The 17,706-nt window shown below is 45.6% G+C and overlaps 1 protein-coding gene across 1 annotated transcript in view; it reads left to right on the forward strand.

The window, feature by feature from the left end:
* Nucleotides 1–17,706, forward strand: part of NSMCE2 (NSE2 (MMS21) homolog, SMC5-SMC6 complex SUMO ligase) — a 375,766-nt gene that overhangs the window by 117,449 nt on the left and 240,611 nt on the right. The window lies entirely within an intron of this gene.

Genomic DNA, 17,706 nt, shown 5'->3' on the forward strand with positions numbered 1-17,706 from the left:
ATGGCCCCACATCTGAAGCAGGACCCAGAATGGTGTGGTATGGTTCGGTTTTATGGCACACCGTCATAATGGAAACACCCAAAATTGCGTACCATAAAGTACCGAACTGATCCGCTCAGTGGAAACGAGGCATAAGTGATTGCTTGGACATGGTGTTCTCTGCTCTAGGTTACAGTCACTGGAAAACATTGAGCCTAGGAAATACTTTGCCTTAAGTCCTAAATTCAACGAGCTTGATCTCCAAGAATATACCTTATTTATCGGCGTATACCGCGCACTTTTTTGCCCTGAAAATCAGGGCAAAATCGTGGGTGCGCGATATACGCCGATACCCGCGCTCAGTTTGAAGCCTCCGCCGACATATACAGAGCACAGTACACTAGGGTACATTCGGGGCAGGCTCGGCTTCGCTCGCAGTCACGCTCTGTGACGTTTATGCGTGAGAAGCCGAGCGTGGCCGAACGTGCCCGAGTGTACTGCGCTCGGTATATGTTGGCGGAGGCTTTAAACTGAGCGCGGGAAGCGGGGATTCGACTCGGAGACAGCGCGGGAAAAGCCGGGAGGCTACCACCGAGGCCGCGGACGGACACCGGACAAGGACGCCGGGCAAGACACCAAAACTGTAAGTAATAAAATGCGTTTTTTTACAGGTTGTCGGGTCAACATTAGGGGTGCGCGCTATACGCCAGAGCGCGCAATACCCTGATAAATACGGTAATCTAGCAGTTGTCAAATGTAAGGGAATTTGCATCCATAATCTAAGCCTTAAAAAAAAAAAAAAAATTCATGATGAATAAGAGGTTGATTTCTTCTCTGTTTCTGTTATGCATCAGTTTTCAAGATGGTGTCCGGCAATGTCCTGGCCAGAGCGTATTATGCCTTCTCTAATTGCAGTTCTGAAAGGATGCTGTAAACCAGGGTCTCCAAATGTTCTAAACAAAGGGCCAGTTTACGGTCCTTCAGCCTTAAGAGGGGCTGGACTGTGTCCGGTGGGAGTAGAAAATGTCCTGGCGCTGGTAACAATACCCCACCATTGGTGTGCATGAGAGGAATAATGCCCCACCATTCGTGTCCACGAGAGGAACAGCGTCCCGTCATTGCAGCGTATTTGGCAAGTACAGAATGACAGTATATATAAAATAATATGCAAAGCGGTTGGAGGGAAGCCTCAGAATGGCAAAGATGTTTTTATTACAAATTATGTGAGCAGACTGCAGTTCCTCTTTAATGCCACTGGGAGGAATGGTGCCCCAAGGGCCGGATAAAGCCAAGAAAATGGCCACAGTTTGGAGATCACTGCCTTAAATGAAGGTAGACTTTCGGCGTTAAAACTGAAGTTTACACCCCAAATGGGAATTTAATCTGGAAGTGTTCCTTTAGGCCGGGTTCACACCTATGTGAATTGAGTGCGGCTTAAACCGCATCCAATTCGCAGAACATTTCTAAATACATTGTTTTCAATGAGGCTGGTTCACATATGTGCGATGCATTCGCCCTGCGCATTGCCGAAAAAACGTGTGCGTTTTCTAGGCATTGCGGTGCGGCTCAGGTGTCTCCTTCACCTCAATACACTTCCCCCCTCCCCTCTCCCAGGTCTCCCAATCCGCATCTAAAACGGAGATGATCTGCTGAACAGTTCTTTTATCTCTCTGCAGAGATAAGAGAGCTGAAATTTGCACCGCACTAGTGTGAATCCGGCCTTAGAGTGCAGAAAGATGAGTTTCCCTTTTTTTTTTACCAAAAAGAACAGAAAGGATTGAAAGTTTCTTCTATATTAACACAAGGCATTAAAGAGGAAGTAAACCCTGATGGGTTTTACTTCCTCTTTGTTTCCCTGCAAAGGTAAAGCATAATGGGCTACTATGCATCACATAGTAGCCCATTATGTGTCGCTTACCTGAAACCGAAGCCTGCAATGTCCCCGATTTCCTCCCTGGCTGGAAGCGTCCATTCTTCACCCCTCTTCCTTCTGGGGCCGCGAACTCTGGCTCTGTGACTGGCCGAAGTCGCGTGCATGCGGGAGACGGCAGTCACGGCATGATCCCATCTGGAAAGGACACGGCTTGCCCTTTCTAGAGTGCACATGGGCCGAATACACTGGTGCATGTATGGAAGACTTTGCCGTACGGGGAATTGTAAATATCTCCTAAACCATGTAGGTTTAGGAGATATTTCTTGCACCTACAGGTAAGCCTTAATCTAGGCTTACCTGTAGGTGAAAGTGGTCTGTAAAGCCGTGTACACACGACTATTTTTCATGTCATTGAAAAAAAAAAAGTTTTTTCTCAACGTGATTCTTGTCAAGCCTGCCTTGCATACACACGATCGTGAAAAAAAAAATGCTCGAGCAAAGCGTGGCGACGTACAACACGTACAAAGGCACTATAAAGGGGAAGTTACATTCGGCGCCACCCTTAGGGCTGATTATGCAAATTTCTCTTCTCATAACTTGCTTCTGAGCATGTGCGTTTTTTCCCCGTCGTTAAAGCTTACACACTACACAAGATTACTTTTCATGACGTGAAAAACAACAAAAAAAAATAAAGCATGTTCTAAATTTTTAATGCCCATTTTTCACGTTGAGAAAAGTGCTCTGGAGCCGTCACACGATCATTTTTAACCACTTAAGACCCGGACCAAAATGCAGGTAAAGGATCAGGCCCCTTTTTGCGATTCAGCACTGCGTCGCTTTAACTGACAATTGCGCGGTCGTGCGACGTGACTCTCAAACAAAATTGGTGTTTTTTTTCCCCACAAATAGAGCTTTCTTTTGGTGGTATTTGATCATCTCTGCAGTGTTTATTTCTTGCGCTATAAACAAAAATAGAGCGACAATTTTGAAAAAAAATGCAATATTTTTTTACTTTTTGCTATAATAATTATCCCGCAAAAATATATATAAAAAAACGTTTTTTTTTCCACAGTTTAGGTCGATACGTATTCTTCTACCTATTTTTGGTAAAAAAAAAATTGCATTAAGCGTTTATCGATTGGTTTGCGCAAAATTGATAGCGTTTACAAAATGGGGGATAGTTTTATTGCATTTTTACTACTGATGGTGGCGATCAGCGATTTTTTTCGTGACTGCGACATTATGGCGGACACATCAAACAATTTTGACACATTTTTGGGACCATTGTCATTTTCACAGCAAAAAATGCTATAAAAATGCATTGTTTACTGTGAAAATGACGATTGCAGTTTGGGAGTTAACCACAAGGGGGCGCTGAAGGGGTTAAGTGTGACCTCATATGTGTTTCTAACTGTAGGGGGGCGGCGCTGGACGTGTGACGTCATTGATAGCCTTTCCCTATATCGGGGAACAGAGGATCACTGACAGCGCCACTGTGAAGAACGGGGAAGCTGTGTTTACACTCACCGCTCCCTGTTCTTCAACTCCGGGGACCGATCGCGGGACTCTGGCAGCGATCGGGTCCTGCGGTCAGGTATGTGATTGTGCCCAGCCGTGCCATTCTGCCGACGTATATCGGCGTTAGGCGGTCCTTAAGTGGTTAATGGCCAATTTAAAAAATGTTGTGTGTATGCGGCATTAGCCTTTACAGCCACTTTAAAGCATTGTCTCTGGAGTGGAAGGTCGACCTGGCCCGCCTTTAAATCCATCGCTTTTCTTCTGAAAGAGATCAGAAAAATTCAACAAGTGAAGAATTGTCCAAATTTTAATACAGGGACCCGTTCTGCATCCCAACCTGCAACTGTTCCATTTGATAGTTTGGATCTATTAACTTGTTTTGTTTTCCGAGGTCCAAAAGGGACTTTTATTATTTTTTACGCTTTCCTTACTTTTATGGAAACACTACGTTATTATTTTTTATGTTTTTTTTTTTTTGTTCTGAATAAAGTGGGTAAGAAGTTAAACGGAAGCTGTAAAGAAAATCAAAGGTTCTAATCTTTTCCCACCATTTCCTAAGTTGTTATTTTTTTCAATGGCTTATTACTTTTCTTGTTCTGGTCATAAACACGATTGCCTAATTGTCCGATTTGGTAACTTCAACCCAAAAAAGTAAACAAAAATAAATGAAGGAAGTCATGAATATGCGTAAGCCGATTGTATTGCTCAATTAGAGAAGAGTTGCTTACACAGCAAAACATGCATTCCTTTTTTTATTTTTATTTTTTTTAGTAATCTGGAAAACACCTACATTTTAACGTCTGGACAGAGCGCGCTGATTTCATTCACAAAACAAAGTCAGGTCATTTACAGGAAACACCAGTGACTTCAGATATGAACTAGTAGTAGTATTCATGAATATGGTTGCATCAGCTATGCTTTAATAAGTTAGAGGAAACACACAAAACCTATGTGGTTGCTCTCTAATAGCTGGTTTCACGTAGGGCGGCGTATGTTTTAGCCGGCGTAGCGTATCGTATTTACGCTACGCCTTTACGCTACGCCGCTGTAAGTTAGTGAGGCAAGTGCTGTATTCACAAAGCACTTGTGTCCTAAGTTACGGCGGCGTAGCGTAAATGGGCCGGCCTAAACGCACCTAATTCAAATGAGGAACAGGGGGGGCGTGTTTTATGTAAATGAATCGTGACCCAACGTGATTGACGTTTTTTACGAACGGCGCATGCGCCGTCCGTGGACATATCCCAGTGTGCATTGCTCCAAACTACGCCGCAAGGACTTATTGGTTTCGACATGAACGTAAATTACGTCCAGCCCCATTCACGGACGACTTACGCAAACGACTTAAAACTTTTAAAATTCGACGCGGGAACGACATCCATACTTAAAGCGGTTGTAAACCCGCATATATATACGCTGCAATCAGCGGCGCATTGTGAGGGGAATATCTCCTAAACCGTACAGGTTTAGGAGATATTCTTTTATACCTACAGGTAAGCCTTATTATAGAAGAATTTCACACATAAATAGATTAAAGTTAAAAGGGTGTTCCACTCATTTGTAATGTTTATTAACCAGTTCCCGACGGCTGTACGACTTTGTACGGCCGTCGGGTGGCTCTGAATCTCTGGGAGGCCGTGTTTTTACGGCCGCCCCTTTCCTCGTTCCCCGCGCGCGCTCCCGAGCGCGCATCGGGGAACTCCTGTACTGGCCGTGTCCCTTGGACACAGCCAATTACAGATCGCGGTAAATAGCCAATCACAGCGGCTATTTACAGCGCGATTCTGTGGCCAATGAGAGATGATCTCAAATGTAAACATATGAGATCATCTCTCATTGCCGGCTCTCCCTCCTCACACACACAGCGCGTGTGAGGAGAGAGATTGTCTGTCTGTGAGTAAAAAAAAGCATCTAATGTGAAAAAAAAAAAACGTGCCCAATCAGTGCCCAGTGATACCAGTGTCCACCTGTGCCCCCAGTGCCCACCTCTGCCAAGTGCCCACCTGTGCTAAGTGCCCACCTGTGCTAAGTGCCCACCTGTGCTAAGTGCCCACCTGTGCTAAGTGCCCACCTGCCACCTCAGTACTTTTCAGTGCCCACCTGTGCCACCTCATCAGTGCCTACCTGTGCCACCTCATCAGTGCCTACCTGTGCCACCTCATCAGTGCCTACCTGTGCCACCTCATCAGTGCCTACCTGTGCCACCTCATCAGTGCCTACCTGTGCCACCTCATCAGTGCCTACCTGTGCCACCTCATCAGTGCCTACCTGTGCCACCTCAGTGCACATCTGTGCCGCCTCATCGGTGCACATCAGTACCCATCTCAGTGCCCACCTGTTTCGCCACATTAGTGCCATCTGAGCCGCCTCATCAGTGCCATCTGTGCCGCCTCATCAGTGCACATCTGTGCAATCAATCATCGCACATCTGTGCCGTCTCATCAGTGCACATCTGTGCCGCCTCATCAGTGCACATCTATTCCACCCCATCTCTGCCACCTCAGTACCCATCTCTGCCACCTCAGTACCCATCTCTGCCACCTCAGTACCCATCTCTGCCCATCTGTGTCGCCTCAGTGCACATCTGTCGCCAGCAACAATGTCTAAGCGTCTCTATTCCACCGAGCAGGCATTTGCAATTATTGCCGCAAGTGACGAGAGCAACGGGGAGCTCTCGTCTTCCGATTCACAGCTGGATTCGGATGTGGATGTAGACTACGAGCCAGTCTACAGCAGTGGAACCGATACAGGCTCAGAGGGGGAAGATAATCAGCCCGCCAAAAGAAGGCGCTCTGGTGAGGCAGTGCCATCCACCAGCCCCGTCATGCCATCCACCAGCCCCGTCATGCCATCCACCAGCCCCGTCATGCCATCCACCAGCCCCGTCATGCCATCCACCAGCCCCGTCGTGCCATCCACCAGCACTGCAGTACCTCGGCAGCAAAGGCCAAGGACCCATGCAAGCCTTCCCTATGCCCTTCAGTACCCCTTGTGGCTTCCTCCAAATTCCGGAGAAGCCAACATTCCCCCTTTTACTGCCCAGCCAGGAGTCCAGGTAAACACGGACAATTTTTCCCCAATACATTTTTTCAATTTATTTTTTACTGAGGAACTGCTTTCTAGCGTTGTGGCCCAGTGCAACCTATATGCCCAACAGTTTATCACCAACAACCCCACATCGTCCTATGCCCGTCCCTACAATTGGAGAGATCTAACAGTGGAGGAGTTCAGAATTTTTTTAGGCCTCACCTTTTGTATGGGACTCAACCCAAAAAACGAAAAACATTCATTTTGGTCCAAACGCCCCATTTATCATATGCCCGTCTTTTCTGCATCAATGCCCCGAAACCGATATTTCATGATCCTGAGGTTCCTCCACTTCAATGATAACACCCAGTGCCTTCCCCGAAATGACCCAAATTTTGATAGGCTTTTCAAAATTCGCCCCTTATTAGATTATTTTTCAGAATTATTCCCCCAAATATATACCCCGGAACAACACATTTGTGTCGACGAGTCCCTAGTAAAATTTTGTGGCCGACTTAAGATCAAACAGTTTATGCCAAGCAAAAGAGCCCGCTATGGGGTGAAGATGTACAAGTTATGTGAACGAGCCACAGGGTACTTGTATTCCTTTTTGGTGTACGAAGGGAAGGACACCCAGCTGAATCCCCCCGATTGCCCAGACTACTTGGGATCAAGTGCAAAAGTTGTCTGGCAACTCATCACCCCCCTCCTGGATAAAGGATACCACCTGTACGTGGACAATTTCTACACGTCTCTTCCTCTGTTCCACAACCTGCACCGAAAGAAGACGCCAGCATGTGGCACCGCCAGAAAGAACCGGATAGGCTTTCCTCAAAGCCTTGTGAATACAAAGCTGAAGAAAGGGGAATCGGCGAGTCTGCGCAACAAGGAGGTTCTGGCAGTGAAGTGGAGGGACAGAAGAGACGTGTACATGTTGTCGTCCATCCACAACGATTCCTTGGTAGAAACCCGCAGAAGGCGTGGCACCACCATCCAAAAACCCACCTGCATTCAGGACTACAATTTGTTCATGGGGGGAGTCGACCTAAATGATCAAATGATGGAATCATATCTACCCACAAGACGCATGTACCATTGGTACAAGAAAGTAGCAATTTATTTTTTTCATTTGGCCGTCTACAACTCCCATATTATTTACCGCAAATCCACCCAAAACCCCCTACCCTTCCTTGGCTACCTGGAGGAAATTACCACTACCCTGATATTCCCGGACGACCTGCCCCAACACATCCGATCAGATGTCCTAAGTCGGCTCTCCGAACGGCACTTCCCGGATAAGGTCCCTCCCACAGCATCAGGCAGACGAGCTCAAAAAAAATGTAGAGTGTGTGCCAGTGTAGGAGTCAGACGGGACACAGTTTATTATTGTGCAGAGTGTCCTTCACAACCAGGCCTCTGTATAATTGACTGTTTCAAACGTTACCATACTAAACTAAAGTATTAGTTTAGTATGGTAAACGTAATCCTCCGTTCCTGCCTTCTCACCCCTTATGCCACTGCCTGCTTTGTAACTGACCCCGGCTTGTTATTGGACCACCCTTCTGCCTAATGATTTTGTAATACCGCTGCCCGATTTGGAATTGACCCTGGACTGTTTTTCGACCATTCTTCTGCCTAACGATTCTGTACTGCCTCTGCCTGATCTGGAACTGACCTCGGACTGTTTGACCATGCCTTTTGCCTGCCTCTTGGACTGATCTTGTACCCTGCTACTGGACTAGTGGGATTCAACACAGGGGTCTCACATATGTGAGGGGCGCCAGAAAAGTTTTTCTGGATGAAGAAAACTTTTTTGTTTTCTCATGCTAGATTAGGGTCTGGTTGCCCGGAGGCTTCAAAGAGATTTGGGTGGGAGAAGCCTCTACCCCTGTCCCCATTCTGTCCTGAACGAGGCCCTCCTGCTGCCTGTAGGACCTATGCCATCATGCCTCTGCCTGTTGCATGAACTGACCACCTGCAGTATCCCTGCCTGGACGTTGCTGACCAGTCCCTGCCTGCTGCCTGGACCAGTGCTATCCTGCTGTGTAGAACTGCGCTACTATTACCAAGGTAATCTTTTGTTTACGCTTTGCTCAGCATAATGTATTTTGGGGTGTAATTCTTGGTATGTGCATGCTATGTGTCTCTGGAACACCTGACGGTGTTCCTTGCATGTTGGATCTCTATATGTGGTCAGGCTGTGTAGAAGTCTCACACATGGGGTATCGTTTTACTCAGGAGGAGTAGCAGAATGTATTTTGGGGTGTCATTTTTGCTATGTACATGCTATGTGTTGGAAAAATCTTATCAATGGACAACTTTGTGTAAAAAATATGCGATTTCATTTTTTTTTCCACATATTCCAAAAAATTCTGGAAAAAAATGAACCGTTCAAAAGACTCATTATGCCTCATAGATTATACGTTGGGGTGTTAGCTTTCCAAAATGGGGTCATTTTGTGGGTAATTCCATTGTCCTGGTGTTCCAGGGCCTTCAAACGTGTAATAGGTTGTCAACTAGTTAGATGTGCAATTTATGCTCCTAAAACCCCTGATGGCGCTCCCTGCATGTTGGGCATCTGTATGTGGCCAGGCAGTGAAAAAGTCTCACACATGGGGTATCGTTTTACTCAGGAGGAATAGCAGAATGTATTTTGGGGTGTCATTTTTGCTATGTACATGCTATGTGTTGGAAAAATCTTATCAATGGACAACTTTGTGTAAAAAATATGCGATTTCATTTTTTTTTCCACATATTCCAAAAAATTCTGGAAAAAAATGAACCGTTCAAAAGACTCATTATGCCTCATAGATTATACGTTGGGGTGTTAGCTTTCCAAAATGGGGTCATTTTGTGGGTAATTCCATTGTCCTGGTGTTCCAGGGCCTTCAAACGTGTAATAGGTTGTCAACTAGTTAGATGTGCAATTTATGCTCCTAAAACCCCTGATGGCGCTCCCTGCATGTTGGGCATCTGTATGTGGCCAGGCAGTGAAAAAGTCTCACACATGGGGTATCGTTTTACTCAGGAGGAATAGCAGAATGTATTTTGGGGTGTCATTTTTGCTATGTACATGCTATGTGTTGGAAATATCTTATCAATGGACAACTTTGTGTAAAAAAAATGCGTTTTCATTTTTTTTCCACATATTCCAAAAACTTCTGGAAAAAAATGAACCGTTCAAAAGACTCATTATGCCTCATAGATTATACGTTGGGGTGTTAGCTTTCCAAAATGGGGTCATTTTGTGGGTAATTCCATTGTCCTGGTGTTCCAGGGCCTTCAAACGTGTAATAGGTTGTCAACTAGTTAGATGTGCAATTTATGCTCCTAAAACCCCTGATGGCGCTCCCTGCATGTTGGGCATCTGTATGTGGCCAGGCAGTGAAAAAGTCTCACACATGGGGTATCGTTTTACTCAGGAGGAATAGCAGAATGTATTTTGGGGTGTCATTTTTGCTATGTACATGCTATGTGTTGGAAATATCTTATCAATGGACAACTTTGTGTAAAAAAAATGCGTTTTCATTTTTTTTCCACATATTCCAAAAACTTCTGGAAAAAAATGAACCGTTCAAAAGACTCATTATGCCTCATAGATTATACGTTGGGGTGTTAGCTTTCCAAAATGGGGTCATTTTGTGGGTAATTCCATTGTCCTGGTGTTCCAGGGCCTTCAAACGTGTAATAGGTTGTCAACTAGTTAGATGTGCAATTTATGCTCCTAAAACCCCTGATGGCGCTCCCTGCAGGTTGGGCATCGATATGTGGCCAGGCAGTGGAAAAGTCTCACACATGGGGTATCGTTTTACTCAGGAGGAGTAGCAGAATGTATTTTGGGGTGTCATTTGTGGTATGCACATGCCATGTGAGAGAAATAAGCTATTACAATGACACTTTTGAGAAATTTTTTAAATAAAAAATAAAAATCTTAATTTTGCAAAGTGTTTTGGGAAAAAAATTACAACTTCAAATAACTCACCATGCCTCTTACTAAATACCTTGGGATGTCTACTTTCCAAAAAGGGGTTATTTGGGGGGCATTTGTACTTTCCTGGCTTGTTAGGGTCTCAAGAAATGAGATAGGCCTTCAAAACATCAGGTGTGATCAGATGCGATAATTTATTATGATTTGCACTATAGCTTGTAGACTCTAAAACTTTCACACAGACCAAATAATTTCCAAAAAATTTGGGTTATTTTTATCAAAGACATGTAGCAGTATAAATTGTGGCCAAAATTTATGAAGAAAAATTAATATTTTGCAAAATTTTATCACAGAAACTAAGAAAAAAACATTTTTTTTCTAAATTTTCGGTCTTTTTTCATTAATAGCGCAAAAAATAAAAAACACAGAGGTGATCAAATACCACCAAAAGAAAGCTCTATTTGTGGGAAAAAAAGGACAAAAAAATCATTTGGGTACAGTGTTGCATGACTGAGTAATTGTCATTCAAAGTGTGAGAGCCCTGAAAGCTGAAAATTGGTCTGGTCAGGAGAGTGTTTAAGTGCCCAGTATGGAAGTGGTTAAAAGTCAGCATCTACAAAAAGTGTAGCTGCTGACTTTTAATAAACATACACTCACCTGCTACACGTTCCAGCCGGGGCTCCCCTCCTCTCCAGCCGGCGTCTTCATTCTAAGTGTGGGCACCCGGCCGTGACAGCTTTCGGCTTCACGGCCGGGCCCCCACTGCGCATGCGCGAGCGGCGCTGTGCCATTTGATTGGACAGGCGATCGCCTGGGACCTGTCACGTGTCCCAGGCGATCGCCTACAGGGAGGGGCTGCAGAAAGGCGATTAGACTATTTGCCTATGCACCCCCTCGGCGGAAGGACTTCCTGTCCCACTTCTCCTGAAGCCCACACTCCCCCCCAAATAAATTGCATGCCAAATGTGGCATTTAAGGGGGCGAGAAGTGGATTAAGCGGAAGTTCCACTTTTGGGTGGAACTCCACTTTAAACCCATAAGTGCTTCTTTTTTTTTAACCACTACTATTCCTTTATATTGGCTTTTGAAATTTACTAATGCAGCAATTTAGAAATTGGATGAAAGGTTTAGCGCTGGGAAACACTTTTTTTGAAGGATACATAGTGCATTTTATATACAACTATATAGATCAGACCAAAATGAGGGGGAAAGAGGGACTTTTGTTCGAAATCAGGGACAGTCCCTTGAAATCGGGGTCAGTTGGAAGCTATGGTTAAATGATCATATCTGTACATGCGTGGCCACCTTTAGCAGTCAGTCTGAGAAAGAGAACCAACAAGGCCAATACAAAATCCGCAGCATTGCGTCCGTATCTGTCCAATACAAAGTGTTTGCTCAGCATCATCAGAACACATGCAGAATTTCAACACTCACTCTTTCTTAATCACAGCTATGCAGGAGGTTCTTTCTTTACCATAATCACATGATCACTTCCAATGTTGTAATAAAATACTTTACATCCTCAATATCTGTTGCTGAATTGCAAGGAAATGAAACTCTTCATGCAAGGAACTTTAAAGCCCAACTCCGGGATATAAGTGAGCCCTCTCCCTCCTTCCCCTTTATCTGTTCACTGGGTTAATCAAAAATAAATAAAAAATAAACCTATTTTTTTATTTCTCTTAAACCACACTCCCATGATCATCCAACACTGGGTCCTTCTCATCCAAGAAGTGGATGATCATCTACATGGGGGTCCAACCTGCGGCCCTCCAGCTGTTGTGCAACTACAGGACCCATGAGGCATTGCAAGGAAAGTCCCCATGAGGCATTGCAAAGCTGACAGTTGGAAGCATGACTTCCAAAGGTAGAGGCATGATGGGACTTGTAGTTCCACAGTAGATGGAGAGCCGCAGGTTTGACACCCATGATCTACTCCCTAGATGGGTCCTTCTTCCAGGTGCCCACATCGCTGCCAGCAGGATATGGACAATTCCCATTGGCTGTTCAGCAGAGGATCCAGAAGAGGACACATGGCAGACCAAGGAGAGTAAAAGGGATTAGCTGGCGAGGGTTTTTGTGTAGCACCGATTTGTGGTCTCTACAGATAGAAATCATTTCCTTCTGGATGGAGGGAATCGGGTGAGTATACCTGACTTCACCTGCTAATGAAATTTGATCAGCTGGCAGGATGGCTTCGACAGTGGTTCTCAACCCTTTTTAGTGCCGTGACCCCTTGATAAAATTTCCCCAAGTTGTGGGGACCCCTAACCGTAACATTTTCGTAGCGTGGGTTGTCGGCACCCAAAGTAAGACGAGTAATTTGCGCCCCTAACCCACGGACATTTAGCGCTCCCTGAGTCCCTTCCACTCGCACAGTATTAAAACTTCTTATGGTACACTTTGTTCTCCTTTCTTTCCCTTTTATCCCTCTCTTCTAATTGTATACCCCCCAATCTCTCTCTCTAGCTGTGTTTGTTGTTCTTTCTCTTATTCTTTCTCTCCCTTTTTATTTTTTCCTCCCCCTCTTTTCCTCTCCCTTCTATGTATTCTCTATTTGTATTCCTTCTCATACTCCTTGGTGGGGGGACTGGGTTGAGTGGCAGTGCTGGTGGGGGGACTAGGATGAGTGGCAGTGCTGGTGGGGGGACTGGGATGAGTGGCAGTGCTGGTGGGGGGACTGGGATGAGTGGCAGTGCTGGTGGGGGGACTGGGATGAGTGACAGTGCTGGTGGGGGGACTGGGATGAGTGGCAGTGCTGGTGGGGAGTTGGGATGAGTGGCAGTGCTGGTGGGGAGTTGGGATGAGTGGCAGTGCTGGTGGGGAGTTGGGATGAGTGGCAGTGCTGGTGGGGGGACTGGGATGAGTGGCAGTGCTGGTGGGGAGTTGGGATGAGTGACAGTGCTGGAGGTAAGTTGGGATGAGTGGCAGTGCTGGTGGGGGGACTGGGATGAGTGGCAGTGCTGGTGGGGAGTTGGGATGAGTGGCAGTGCTGGTGGGGGGACTGGGATGAGTGGCAGTGCTGGTGGGGAGTTGGGATGAGTGACAGTGCTGGTGGGGAGTTGGGATGAGTGACAGTGCTGGTGGGGAGTTGGGATGAGTGACAGTGCTGGTGGGGAGTTGGGATGAGTGGCAGTGCTGGTGGGGAGTTGGGATGAGTGGCAGTGCTGGTGGGGAGTTGGGATGAGTGGCAGTGCTGGTGGGGAGTTGGGATGAGTGGCAGTGCTGGTGGTGGGGGGGTGGTGGGATGAGGTAGCAGTTCTGGTGGGGGGGTGGGTGAGTGAGAGGAATAGGATCAGTGGCAGTGCTGGGGGGATTCTGATCACCCAACTTAGATGCTCTTGATCAAGGTCATCTGCTGATCTGAGAACTGTAGTGGGGACTTGTAATGGCAACTCTTATCACAGGTAGTGTTACTCACTGTGTGTCTGGCTTCACTATGTCTCTGAATTGGTGGTGTCTCGCAGCAGTGACACCTATGCTGAAATCAGGAGATAGGGTCTCCTCCAGCCCCTCCCACTTCATATTACGCACCAGTCAGCTGACCTCTAGTCTCTGCCCCCCAGTCATGAGGTAAACTGTATGGGCGGCTGCGAAGAGGCTGAGTGAGCGGCCGTGGGCTCCAGGAACAGCCTTGCTGGGGCGGCCACAGGCTCCAGGAGCAGCCACAGAACCACTGGTTTAGAGGGATGAGGGAAAAAATGATCTTTGGTGGATTTAGGCTTCCAGAACATTGAAGCTGGTCCAATATAGGAAAAACAAGTCCAGAATGCACAAAACCACTTCCACCCTCAAGCATGCCACAAATGACAAAGTATCAACTTTTTGTTATTTTTTTTTTTTAATTTCAGGATCTCTCGGTAAGCTTAGTTGTTTAGCATGGATGGTGGAATCTCCCCTGCTGGGTATTGTATGCAGACATCCACAGTGAATCTGATAGGATACAGTCACTGTTTAGCCGACAATTTTTTCACCCCACGCCTTCGATTTTGCAAAAGAAGTTTGTTGAAATGGGTGGTGCCGTCAGGATCACCCATGGTTTGCATCCTGCTGAATTGGCTACAAATAAGGCCAGCTTTAGGTTGAGGTGGGATCTGGCAAAAAATAACAATGTTCCTTTCCATTATTGATATGTTGGCGAGTAAAGCCACATTGACATTAAGGTGATTGTAAAGTCGTGTACAGAGACAACTATATAAGTGCCCATAGACTTTTTTGAGGGACATGTAGAAGTAAAAAGATCATTGCATATATAAAAACCATGAATTTTATTTTTGCATTCAATAAAATTCAAAATCCATACTTCAGAGAACAAACAATAAAATGTCAAATATAATCCACATGTATACATAACGTGTTTCAAATGATCTTCCTCAGGAGTACATGTGAGTGATCTGCATGATGAAACCCACAATTCTTTCAATAAAAACATAGATTAGCTGGAATCCAGAGTGTAAGGCTGGGTCCACACTATTATGAATTGACCCGCAACCAATTCGCATGACAGGAGATTGTGACCGGCTCTCAATGGAGTCGGTTCACACAGCTTCGGGGCGGCCACTGTCCACACTGGAAAAGGGTCCTGTGCGTCTTTGGCTTCTTTTCAGGTCCGAATTAAGGCCAAACTTTGGATCTGATTCGCACCTAAAATAGAAAACAGGGATGCACCAGACCCCCTGCTGCTGGTCGCACCTAGTGTAGACCCAGCCTTAGGCCCCTTTCACACTTGTACAACCTGTCCTACGATTTGGGACTGCAAAGTAGCATGACAAGTCGTTCGTAATGATTTCCAATGACAACCATTCATATTCGTATGACTTCAAGTCATGCCGACTTCAAAGTAGTCCCTGCACTACTTTGGTCCGACTGGTTGCAAGTTCAGGTTCATAGACCTTAAGTCTCCCTGAAATTGCGTCAAAATCACAGTAGTGGGAAAGGGGCCCAAGACATCTTTCTCCCATGCGGTGGGGGGGGGGGGGGGCAGAAGGGTCTTTGTTTTCCTCTATATACTTTTTTGTAATATAAAAGTTTATTAAAGAAATTCCCACTGGACATGCATAACCCTCTAAGGGCTGGTTCACACTACAGCGACTTGGGATCCGACTTGTCAGACCTCAAGTTGCCCCAAGTCACTGGACATAAGAAATTGCATTGAAGTGAATAAGAGCCGTCTTCATGTACACTACTGAAGTCTCTCCGACTTCCGAAAACGTTCCTTTACTGCTTCAAAGCGAATTCTAGCTAACTTCTATCCATAGATTTAAAAGAAGTTGCCTCCAAGTCGGATCCTTATCTTATTGTCTTATTATCTTATGATTTGGATCCAACATTACAGGAAGGTTGCCCAGAAATTCCTTGAAGTTGACTCGAAGTTGCCTGGCAAAGTCGTGCCGACTTTCAGGTTGCTCCACCAAATGGGCATGAATCAGCCATATAAGGAAATTTGTATCACTAAAATGGTCAAAGCACAACACCGCCTATATATCAATAGGGTGAAGAGAGCCTCAATAGGGTGAAGAGAGCCTCAATAGGGTGAAGAGAGCCTCAATAGGGCAAAGAGAGCCTCAATAGGGCAAAGAGAGCCTCAATAGGGTAAAGAGAGCCTCAATAGGGTAAAGAGAGCCTCAATAGGGTAAAGAGAGCCTCAATAGGGTAAAGAGAGCCTCAATAGGGTAAAGAGAGCCTCAGGCTTTTCTGCATCATTTCATCAAAGCAACATGTACTTGCCAATATCCTTTCCTTATCACCCAGTGAGTCTAGCCGTAAGTCACAGTGACTGTAAAGTCATTTTTTTATATATATTATATAATTATAACCATTATAGCGGGCTGGATTCACGTAGATCGGCGCATTTTTACGGCGGCGTAGCGTATTTACGCTACGCCGCCTTAAGTCAGAGAGGCAAGTGCTGTATTCACAAAGCACTTGCCTCCTAACTTACGGCGGCTTATCGTAAATGGGGCCGGCGTAAGCGTGCCTAATTCAAATGAGGATGAGGGGGGCGTGTTTTATGTAAATGATTGGTGACCCGACGTGATTGACGTTTTTTTACGAACAGCTCATGCGCCGTCCGTGTACATATCCCAGTGTGCATTGCTCCAAAGTACGCCGCAAGGACGTATTGGTTTCGACGTGAACGTAAATTACGTCCAGCCCCATTCACGGACGACTTACGCAAACGACGTAAAATTTTCAAATTTCGACGCGGGAACAACGGCCATACTTAACATTGGCTACGCCACCTAGGGGGCAGCTTTATCTTTAAGCAGCGTACCTCTTACGGAAACGGCGTATCTTTACTGCGACGGGCAAGCGTACGTTCGTAATTTCGGCGTATCTAGTCATTTACATATTTTACGCTGGAATCAACAGAAGCGCCACCTAGCGGCCAGCGGAAAAATTGCACCCTAAGATACGACGGCGCAGGCCGTCGTATCTTAGCTAGGTTTAAGTGTATCTCAGTTTGAGCATACACTTACGACGGGCTTAGATTCCGAGTTACGTCGGCGTATCTAATGATACGCCGGCGTAACTCTTTGTGAATCCAGCCCAATATTTTTATTTTGTCAAACTTGTTAAATTTACCTGCCTCGAAGCTCCTCCTCTTGCGCTCCTGGCTCCTCATCCCGAGCAGTGCTGCCTTTGTTTATAGACACAGACAATATAGGTAAAGTGTTACCGCGCTAAAAAATTAACACATCTAAATAAGAATAATAAAGTGAGCTGCAACAAATTTGTGATATACACACAGGAATACAGAAAAAGGGGTTAGTTGCGCTGATGAAGTGAGAATTGAAATTGATATTCAATATTAACAAGACCAGACAATAAAAGTCCATAGAAAAGTCCTCAAATTGTATGGAATATAAATTGTGAAAGTAAACGATGCAGTGAAGCTAAACGTAACCACCACCGATGAAAAATTAATTAGGATGTGTGCTTTCCAGAAGGCAAGCAAATTAAGCTTGCGGCTGAACCCCAGCCAGGGTCTTTACAATGGAACTGCTATCGACATCAGGGGTGAAGATCCTCCCAATTGACGAAGTGGTATAGAGATCCCAAAGAAAAAAGACTCACATAGTGATGTACCGTATTATACTGAGAGTTACCCATATGATGGCACACTGGAAAGAAAGAACCGCCACCGATAGGGAACACCGTAAAGATTGCGCGCTTACCAGACAGATAAGCTTTGTTGGCTTGTGGCTGAACCCCAGCCAGGGCCTTTACCGGAACTATCTCCAACCTCACAGGTTCTGGGCTCCCCCAGTTTCCACGGCAACAGTTAACCACCGGAAAAATGAAATGATCCCACAATAGTGATGTACCGTAAAGGAAGTTGTGGTTTAATAAATAAAAGTTACACTTACAAGAAATGTCATTC

This window comes from Rana temporaria, chromosome 5 (assembly GCF_905171775.1).
Source record: "Rana temporaria chromosome 5, aRanTem1.1, whole genome shotgun sequence".
Lineage (NCBI taxonomy): Eukaryota > Metazoa > Chordata > Amphibia > Anura > Ranidae > Rana > Rana temporaria.